Below are 9,553 nucleotides of genomic sequence, written 5' to 3'. Positions count from 1 at the left end.
GTTGCTTAGAGCTCCTGCTTCCGGCCATCGGGTGGCAAAATCCATGAAAGTCAGTCTGTACTGCTTCCCTCTGGGTGTCTTTTTCAGAAAAGGACCCAGAATATCCACAGCTACTCACTGAAATGGAACTTCAATGATGGGGAGTGGTTGGAGAAGGGCTTTCACCTGGTCTTGTGAAGGATGCCAAAGAGTGGAAAAACCCCAAGACCGGACATAGGTAGAAACATCCTTGCCCATTCCCTCCTTGTGGAATGGCCCCTCCAAAAGGTCTTTGGTCCTGTTCAGCCCAGCCTGGCCACTAGGGTGATCGTGGGCTAAGCTCAAGAGCTTGGCCCGGTATTTAGTTGGAACTACCAACTGTCTCTGAGGATGCCAGTCTTCCTGGTGTCCACCAGAAAGAGTTTCTTTGTATAAAAATCATCTTTCTATAACAAACCTGGATCGAATAGAAGAGCTGAGAGGCGGTGGGTTGCTCCGTGCCGCCGTCCAAACTCGCTGGAGGCTTTCATCCTCTTCCTGTTCAGTCTGGAACTGTTCCCTTGATTCTGAAGACATCAGTTCCTCATTGGATTGTGGACCTATGCTTGGCCCTTCTGGAAGCAATGTAGGGGATGGGGCTGTTTCCGTTGACTGTGAACCGCTCTCCGCTGGGACACTATGTTGGGGTTCAGGCTCTGGCTGAGCCTCTTGTGTAGGGTTATGGGCTGCTGCTGGTTCAGGTTCGGTGGGGCCCTCTGGTGCTGAGGTTGCAAGTACTGGATTCAGTGCTGGCAATGGGTCTGGTGCTGGTTGTTCCTCTGGTTCCGGTTCTGGGACTGGTTCCGTCTGGGTCTCTGGGACTGGATCCACTAGTGCTGTTGTAGACATTGGCCTGGGGTCCAGGTCCATCACCTCTGACCGGGTCCTGAGAGAAGTTTCCGGAACAGAGCTAGGCCTCACAGCTTGTTTAGCCTGGCTGCGGGTGACCATTCCCACCCTCTTGGCCCGCTTCACATGATTGACCAAGTCTTCCCCCAACAGCATGGGGATGGGATAATCATCATCGACTGCAAAAGTCCAAGTTCCTGACCAGCCCTGGTACTGGACAGGCAATTTGGCTGTAGGCAAATGGAAAGAGTGGGACTTGAAGGGTTGAATAGTCACTTGGATCTCTGGGTTGATTAAATTGGGGTCCACTAAGGAAGCATGGATAGCTGACACTTGTGCTCCGGTGTCCCTCCACGCGGTGACCTTCTTCCCGCCCACACTCACAGTTTCCCTCCACTCCAAGGGTATCTGGGAGGTATCTGGGCCTGCGGATCTTTGGTGTGATTCCGGTGCAATGAACTGTAATCTGTTGGGGTTCTTGGGGCAGTTGGCCTTTACATGCCCCTGCTCGTTACATTTAAAACATCGTCCAGCTGAAGGGTCACTGGGGTGAGGTGGGTTGCTGGAGAACGGGGTGGTGGGACGATAAGGTGTTTGGAGGGTTCTTTGGGAGGTAGGTGGGGTCTTGGGTGGCTCCCGGAAATAGGGTGTGGTCTGGGGTTGTCCCTTCTGGTCTCCGTTCCAAGTGCGACCAGTTTTCTTCTTCTCTGCCACCTCTACCCATCTGTCTTCAGTCTCTCCTGCCTCGATTACAGTTTTGGGCTTCCCATCTAGGATGTATTTTTCTATTTCCTCAGGAACACCCTCTAAGAATTTTTCCATTTGCATTAGGAAGGGCAAATTTACTGGAGATTCAACACTTGCTCGTGAAACACTGGGATGCCTGGATATCAGAATGTGGTAGGCATGTCGGGTAAATGACACGTCTGGTTTCCAGCTTAGGGCTCTGAACCTCCGACGAGAATGCTCGGGTGTTATTCCCATTCTGACTCTCTCCTTGGATTTAAGCAGTTCATACTTGTTCATGTGTTCTTTAGGCATTTCAGCCACCACCTCAGCTAATTGTCCACTGAGCTGCGGCCTCAGCTCTACCATGTCTTGGTCTGCAGAGATGCTGTACCCAAGGCAGGCCCTTTTGAAGTTTTCCAAGAAGGCCTCGGTATCATCGCCTGCCTTGTAGGTGGGGAACTTTCTGGGATGGGAAGTGCTACCTGGAGAAGGATTGCTAGGGTTTGTTGGTATATTCTGCTGAGTCTTTACCTTCTCCATCTCCAGTTCATGCTTCCTCTCTTTTTCCTTCTCCTCCTCCACATGCTTCCTTGCCTCCATTTCCCTCCTGTGGGCAGCCTACAGAAAAAGACAATTCCCTTTGTCTCTGCTCTGGCCCCAAATCAAAGCAAAAAACCTCCAACTACTTGGAAACCTGCTTATCAGCAGCCCCAAAGGAAAAAAAAAAGTTGTGTTCAAATCTGTGCTCCTTCGAAAAAAAAGTCAAAATCCTAAAAAAAACCCCCCTGCCACTTTTGTCTCCAGGAAAACGGGAAGAACACCCCCCACCCCATTTAGTTTTAGGGGAAAAAAAACCTCAGGTTTTCGAAGACTGTGAATTTCTCTGCAGGAGATTAACTACTCTGCCTCCAGGCAAAGAAAACCTGCAATTCACAAAGATAATCCCCTTTTGTCTCTGCTCTGGCCCCAAAGCGGAGAAAAAACTAGTTGCTTTCAGTTGGACCTCCTTTCCAGCAGCCCCAAAGGAAAAAAAAATTCCTTTTTAAAATCCGTTTTTCTGGTTCAAAAAAATCTCAAATTGATCTCAAAATGATTTCAGGTTAATCCCACCACTCTGCCACCATGTCAAGGTTGCTTCCCCACTCTGAACTCTAGGGTACAGATGTGGGGACCTGCATGAAAATCTCCTAAGCTTACTTTCCCCAAGGTACAAATTAATTTTGTCCTTTGCCCCTAGATTTCTTCTGCCACCACCAAACTTTAGCTGGGTTTACTGGGAAACATAGTTTGGACACGTCTTTCCCCCCAAATCCTCCCAATCCTTGCACCCCACTTCCTGGGGAAGGTTTGGTAAAAATCCTCACCAATTTGCATAGGTGACCACAGACCCAAACCCTAGGATCTTAGAACAATGAAAAAGCATTGAGTTTCCTTACAAGAAGACTTTTAATAGAAGTAGAAAAGAATCACCTCTGTAAAATTAGGATGGCAAATACTTTACAGGGGAATTAGATTCAAAACAGAGAGAATCCCTCTAGGCAAAACCTTAAGTTACAAAAAGACACACAGACAGGAATATCTATTCTATTCAGCACAGCTATTTTCTCAGCCATTTAAAGAAATCATAATCTAACACATACCTAGCTAGATTACGTACTAAGTTCTAAGAGTCCATTCCTGTTCTGTCCCCAGCAAAAGCATCACACAGACAGACACAGACCCTTTGTTTTTTCTCTTTCCTCCCAGCCTTTGAAAGTATCTTATCTCCTCATTGGTCATTTTGGTCAGGTGCCAGCGAGGTTACCTTTAGCTTCTTAACCCTTCACAGGTGAGAGGATTTTTTCCTCTGGAGAGGAGGGATTATAAAGGAGTTTACCCTTCCCTTTCTATTTATGACAACAGGTGAAAGTGTTTTGCCACGGGGCAAGGGGGATTTTATAGCACCGGGGACAGAAAGGTGGATCCTCTTCCCTTTATATTTATGACAGCTCCTTTCTTATGTTATTCTAAAAATACATAAGTGTTACGGCCACATTGTGACTGACAAATAGCTTCCTTTCTCAGTTCCACCATGTAATTATAAAATAACTCCACTGGGATATAAATATTGCTCTTACAGTTCAGTGGATAGTACATAGAGCTGCACAAACAAGTCATTGTGTCAGGAAATTTTAGCTCGTACTGACTTCACTAGTGCTTTATATCTGGCCTGTTGTAAAATGAGGCAAACATCAAGATAAGCTGATGTACCCCCTGGAAGACCTGTGTGTACCCCTGGAGTACAAGGACCCCTGGCTGAGAACCACAGATCTCCACTAACGCACAAGGGAATTGGCCTCAAGACACATCGCATCACCTGATCAGCCAAAGTCACATGCAGGGTTGTGAAATCTCCCATCTCCGGGTCCACCAGGATGTCATGGGGCAGCCCCAGCCGATCGCCCAGGGGGCAGGTATTTGCCATCCTGCCGGATAAAACCACAGCCAGATGCTTCCTCGCTGTTCCCCTGCCTGTCAGCGCTGAGATTCGTGCCAGGACTCCTGGCTTCATTCCCCGGGTTTGAAAGGGAATGGGGGTGCAACAGGTGGGGGCTGGGAGCCAGGACTTCTGGGCTCATTCCCCAGCTGTAGAAGCGGGCTGGGGTGTAGTGAGTTTGAGCAGAGATGGCTGCAAATCAGTACTCCCGAGTTCTGTCCGTGGCTGTGAAAGAGGAGTGGGATCTCGTGGGTTAGAGTGGGCTGGGAGTCAGGAGTGAGGAGTTCTCAGCTGTCTTCTTGGTTCTAACCCTGAATTGAACACATCTTTTTTCTACCTCAGTTTCCATATTTCTTTGATAGGGATAATATAACTTTGCAACCATCTAGGGACATAGAAGGGCAGGGGAAGGTGTTCTGAGGTTTAATTGATGTTTCCACATGAAAGCTCTAAAAAAACCAAAGTGGAAAAATCTCTTTCTTTCTTTCTTTCTTTCTTTCTTTCTTTCTTTCTTTCTTTCTTTCTTTCTTTCTTTCTTAAAACTACCTTACGCTCACGTAATGAATTAAAGGCCCCCACGCTCTGGAGAGGAAAGAGTTGATGCTCCTGGGATCGCTGCCTGGAGACGAACAGCTATCAATCCAAAGGCTTAACAAGCATTAATCGTATTCTGAAGAAGAGAATTGGCAGGATCAGCGATGAAAAGTGGGCTGAAGTCGAGTGTGGCTGAGCTGACGTAACTCTGAGAGGCAGAGGCCTGGAGCAGAGAGTGACGGCGGGGTGTGTGTGTGTGTGTGTGAAAGGTTCACTGCAAAGCCAGGCAGAAAATCCTCTTCGGAGCAGCCGAAGTCTTGTTTTTCTGTCTACACAGACGTGTGGGGTTTGTTCGCAGGCACAAGCTGCACCCCAGATAGCCACGTCAGCAGCTGAAAATGTATTCTAGCCACAGACACTCAGGCAGAAAACAGACTTGTCTGCGGTTTTGAGTAAGATACAAATGACCAGCTAGCAAGATGCCTTTCCCCATCCGGAGAGTTAAATGGAACTGGGCAGAACTGCTGCAAAAGCAGGTGGAATTTCTCCAAGATCTGCTTGCCCACACGTTCAGTGAGGAGGCATTGGTGGTAACAACTCCCACAGTTGGTTGGTGGTGGTATTTCGCCCACAGGCACTGCCTGGGGAGGGTTGGGGAGCCACGGTTTGTACTGAGAAGGGATTTTTCCAACCTCCAGGGAGCGCTCTGCAATGCGAGGTGTGTGCGTCCAGAGAGCAATCGTGCTCCGGCCCCCTGCAGCCCTGCGCCCCCTCGGAAGGGACCTGCGTCACCGTCGTGGCAGAGATGAGGCTGGGTGAGTGAAAGAAGATTTCTACTTAGTGTAGACACCATTGTCCACCTGAAGCCAGGGGTCGAACCCAGGAGTCCTGGCTCCCAGCCCCTCCCCCTACTCTAACCAATAGTCTCCGCTCCTCTCCAGGAGCAGGGACTGCTCAGTCTGGAAAGGTAATGTCATAGACGAGGGATGGGATGAGATGGGGATTTGCATTGGGTGGCTGTGGGGCCTGGATCAGACAGAAGAGAGGATTTTATCAGGGGTGGGGAGATGAGATTAGTTGGGGGTGGGGTGGATGGAACAAAAGGGGAGGATGGAGCACCTGGGGGTCCATTGGGGAGCTCAGAGGTGATCATAGAATATCAGGGTTGGAAGGGACCCCAGAAGGTCATCTAGTCCAACCCCCTGCTCGAAGCAGGACCAATTCCCAGTGAAATCATCCCAGCCAGGGCTTTGTCAAGCCTGACCTTAAAAACCTCTAAGGAAGGAGATTCTACCACCTCCCTAGGTAACGCATTCCAGTGTTTCACCACCCTCTTAGTGAAAAAGTTTTTCCTAATATCCAATCTAAACCTCCCCCACTGCAACTTGAGACCATTACTCCTCGTTCTGTCATCTGCTACCATTGAGAACAGTCTAGAGCCATCCTCTTTGGAACCCCCTTTCAGGTAGTTGAAAGCAGCTATCAAATCCCCCCTCATTCTTCTCTTCTGCAGACTAAACAATCCCAGCTCCCTCAGCCTCTCCTCATAACTCATGTGTTCCAGTCCCCTAATCATTTTTGTTGCCCTTCGCTGGACTCTCTCCAATTTATCCACATCCTTCTTGAAGTGTGGGGCCCAAAACTGGACACAGTACTCCAGATGAGGCCTCACCAATGTCGAATAGAGGGGAACGATCATGTCCCTCGATCTGCTCGCTATGCCCCTACTTATACATCCCGAAATGCCATTGGCCTTCTTGGCAACAAGGGCACACTGCTGACTCATCTCCAGCATCTCATCCACTGTAACCCCTAGGTCCTTTTCCGCAGAACTGCTGCCTAGCCATTCGGTCCCTAGTCTGTAGCTGTGTATTGGGTTCTTCCGTCCTAAGTGCAGGACCCTGCACTTATCCTTATTGAACCTCATCAGATTTCTTTTGGCCCAATCCTCCAATTTGTCTAGGTCCTTCTGTATCCTATCCCTCCCCTCCAGCGTATCTACCACTCCTCCCAGTTTAGTATCATCCGCAAATTTGCTGAGAGTGCAATCCACACCATCCTCCAGATCATTTATGAAGATATTGAACAAAACTGGCCCCAGGACCGACCTTTGGGGTACTCCACTTGATACCGGCTGCCAAGTAGATGTGGAGCCATTGATCACTACCCGTTGAGCCCGACAATCTAGCCAGCTTTCTACCTACCTTGTAGTGCATTCATCCAGCCCATACTTCCTTAACTTGCTGACAAGAATACTGTGGGAGACCGTGTCAAAAGTTTTGCTAAAGTCAAGAAACAATACATCCACTGCTTTCCCTTCATCCACAGAACCAGTAATCTCATCATAAAAGGCGATTAGATTAGTCAGGCATGACCTTCCCTTGGTGAATCCATGCTGGCTGTTCCTGATCACTTTCCTCTCATGCAAGTGCTTCAGGATTGATTCTTTGAGGACCTGCTCCATGATTTTTCCAGGGACTGAGGTGAGGCTGACTGGCCTGTAGTTCCCAGGATCCTCCTTCTTCCCTTTTTTAAAGATGGGCACTACATTAGCCTTTTTCCAGTCATCCGGGACTTCCCCCGTTCGCCACGAGTTTTCAAAGATAATGGCCAATGGCTCTGCAATCACAGCCGCCAATTCCTTCAGCACTCTCGGATGCAACTCGTCCGGCCCCATGGACTTGTAGAAGGCCAGCTTTTCTGAATAGTCCCTAACCACCTCTATCTCTACAGAGGGATGGCAATCTCTTCCCCATTTTGTGATGCCCAGCGCAGCAGTCTGGGAGCTGACCTTGTTAGTGAAAACAGAGGCAAAAAAAGCATTGAGTACATTAGCTTTTTCCACATCCTCTGTCACTAGGTTGCCTCCCTCATTCAGTAAGGGGCCCACACATTCCTTGGCTTTCTTCTTGTTGCCAACATACCTGACGAAACCCTTCTTGTTACTCTTGACATCTCTGGCTAGCTGCAGCTCCAGGTGCGATTTGGCCCTCCTGATTTCATTCCTACATGCCCGAGCAATATTTTTATACTCTTCCCTGATCATATGTCCAACCTTCCACTTCTTGTGAGCTTCTTTTTTATGTTTAAGATCCGCTAGGATTTCACCATTAAGCCAAGCTGGTTGCCTGCCATATTTACTATTCTTTCGACTCATTGGGATGATTTGTCCCTGTAACCTCAACAGGGATTCCTTGAAATACAGCCAGCTCTCCTGGACTCCTTTCCCATTCAAGTTCGTCCCCCAGGGGATCCTGGCCATCCGTTCCCTGAGGGAGTCGAAGTCTGCTTTCCTGAAGTCCAGGGTCCGTATCCTGTTGCTTACCTTTCTTCCCTGCATCAGGATCCTGAACTCAACCTACTCATGGTCACTGCCTCCCAGATTCCCATCCACTTTTGCTTCCCCCACTAATTCTACCCGGTTTGTGAGGAGCAGGTCAAGAAAAGCGCCCCCCCTAGTTGGCTCCTCTAGCACTTGCGCCAGGAAATTGTCCCCTACGCTTTCCAAAAACTTCCTGGATTGTCTATGCACCGCTGTATTGCTCTCCCAGCAGATATCAGGAAAATTAAAGTCACCCATGAGAATAGCATGTTGCCTCAATATAAATCCATGGGACGCCCACAACTTGAACACTGTGTGTGGATGTGGTCGCCCCTCTCAGAAAAGAGATATTGGAATTGGAAAAATCTTCAGAAAAGCCCAACCAAAATGATGAGGGGGATGGAACGGCTGCCATATGAAGAGAGATTAATAAGAGTGGGACTTTTCAACCTGGAAAAGAGACGGCTAAGGGGGATATGACTTAGGTCTAGAGAAGGCTGAAGGGTGTGGAGGAAGGAAATAAGAAAGTGTTATTTACTCCTCCTAATATAAGAACGAGGGGTCACCACAGGCTGCACGTTTAAAACAAACCAAAGGAAGTACTGCTTCACACAGTGCACAGTCAATCTGTGGAACTCATTGCCGGGGGATGTTGTGAAGGTGAAGATGATAACAGGGTTCAAACAGGAACTAGAGAAGTTCCTGGAGGACAGGTCCATCTGTGGCTATAGCCAGGATGGGCAGAGAAGGTGGCCCTAGCCTCTGTTTGCCAGGAGCTGGGAATGGGCGACAGGGGATGGATCACTGGATGATTCCCTGTTCTGTTCCTTCCCTCTGGGGCACCTGGCATTGGCCAGAGGATACTGGGCTAGATGGACCTTTGGTGTGACCCAGGGGGGCCGTTCCTCTGTTATGTTCTCACGTTGTTCCAGCCCCCTGCTCTGAGCACTAGACCCCATTCTGCCTGCAGAGCCGGGTGCAGTCCTGCTGGGAGGGGAGTGTGTGAGAAACCACATGGGGGACGGGGGAGGGGGGTTGTGGGAGCCCCTGATTACGTCTCTCTCCCCCCGTCCAGGTGGCATCACCGTGACGAAGATTGTGGCTGGATGTGGCTCCCCTGGCACCTGCGTGAAGAGAGTGGGGGTGAAGAAATACGCTCAGGGCGTGGTGGAGGTGCTGAGCCAGGCTGACTGCTACCCAGCTCCCAGGGCCGGTGGAGGCATCAGGGAGCCCTGAGCCCCGGCCTGGCGTCCTTCCCTTGTGCTGTGTGCTGGGCTGCAGTGAACCTCCCTTCAGCAGCCACCGGCTGCTCCTTCTCTTTGGGGGAGATTGCGGGTTAATTTTGTGCATTGGCTGAATGAAGCAAGTTGTGAGGAAAGCACCCCCCTTGCTCCTTGTCCCCTGAGCGCCCCCTACCGGGCCCCACCCCGCCCCTATCTGTGCACAAGTGATGTTGACAGGAAGAGAACCCGGGAGTCCTGACTCCCAGTACCCCACCCTGTAACCCACCAGACCCCACTCCCTTCTGAAAGCCAGGGATAGAGCCCAGGAGTCCTGGCTCCCAAGCCCCCTGCTCTAACCACTGGACCCCTCTCCCCTTGCAGGGCCAGGGAATGGAACCCAGG

Source organism: Lepidochelys kempii, unplaced genomic scaffold, assembly GCF_965140285.1.
Source record: "Lepidochelys kempii isolate rLepKem1 unplaced genomic scaffold, rLepKem1.hap1 scaffold_96, whole genome shotgun sequence".
Classification (NCBI taxonomy): Eukaryota; Metazoa; Chordata; order Testudines; family Cheloniidae; genus Lepidochelys; species Lepidochelys kempii.
Note: the sequence above shows the minus strand (reverse complement) of the source record.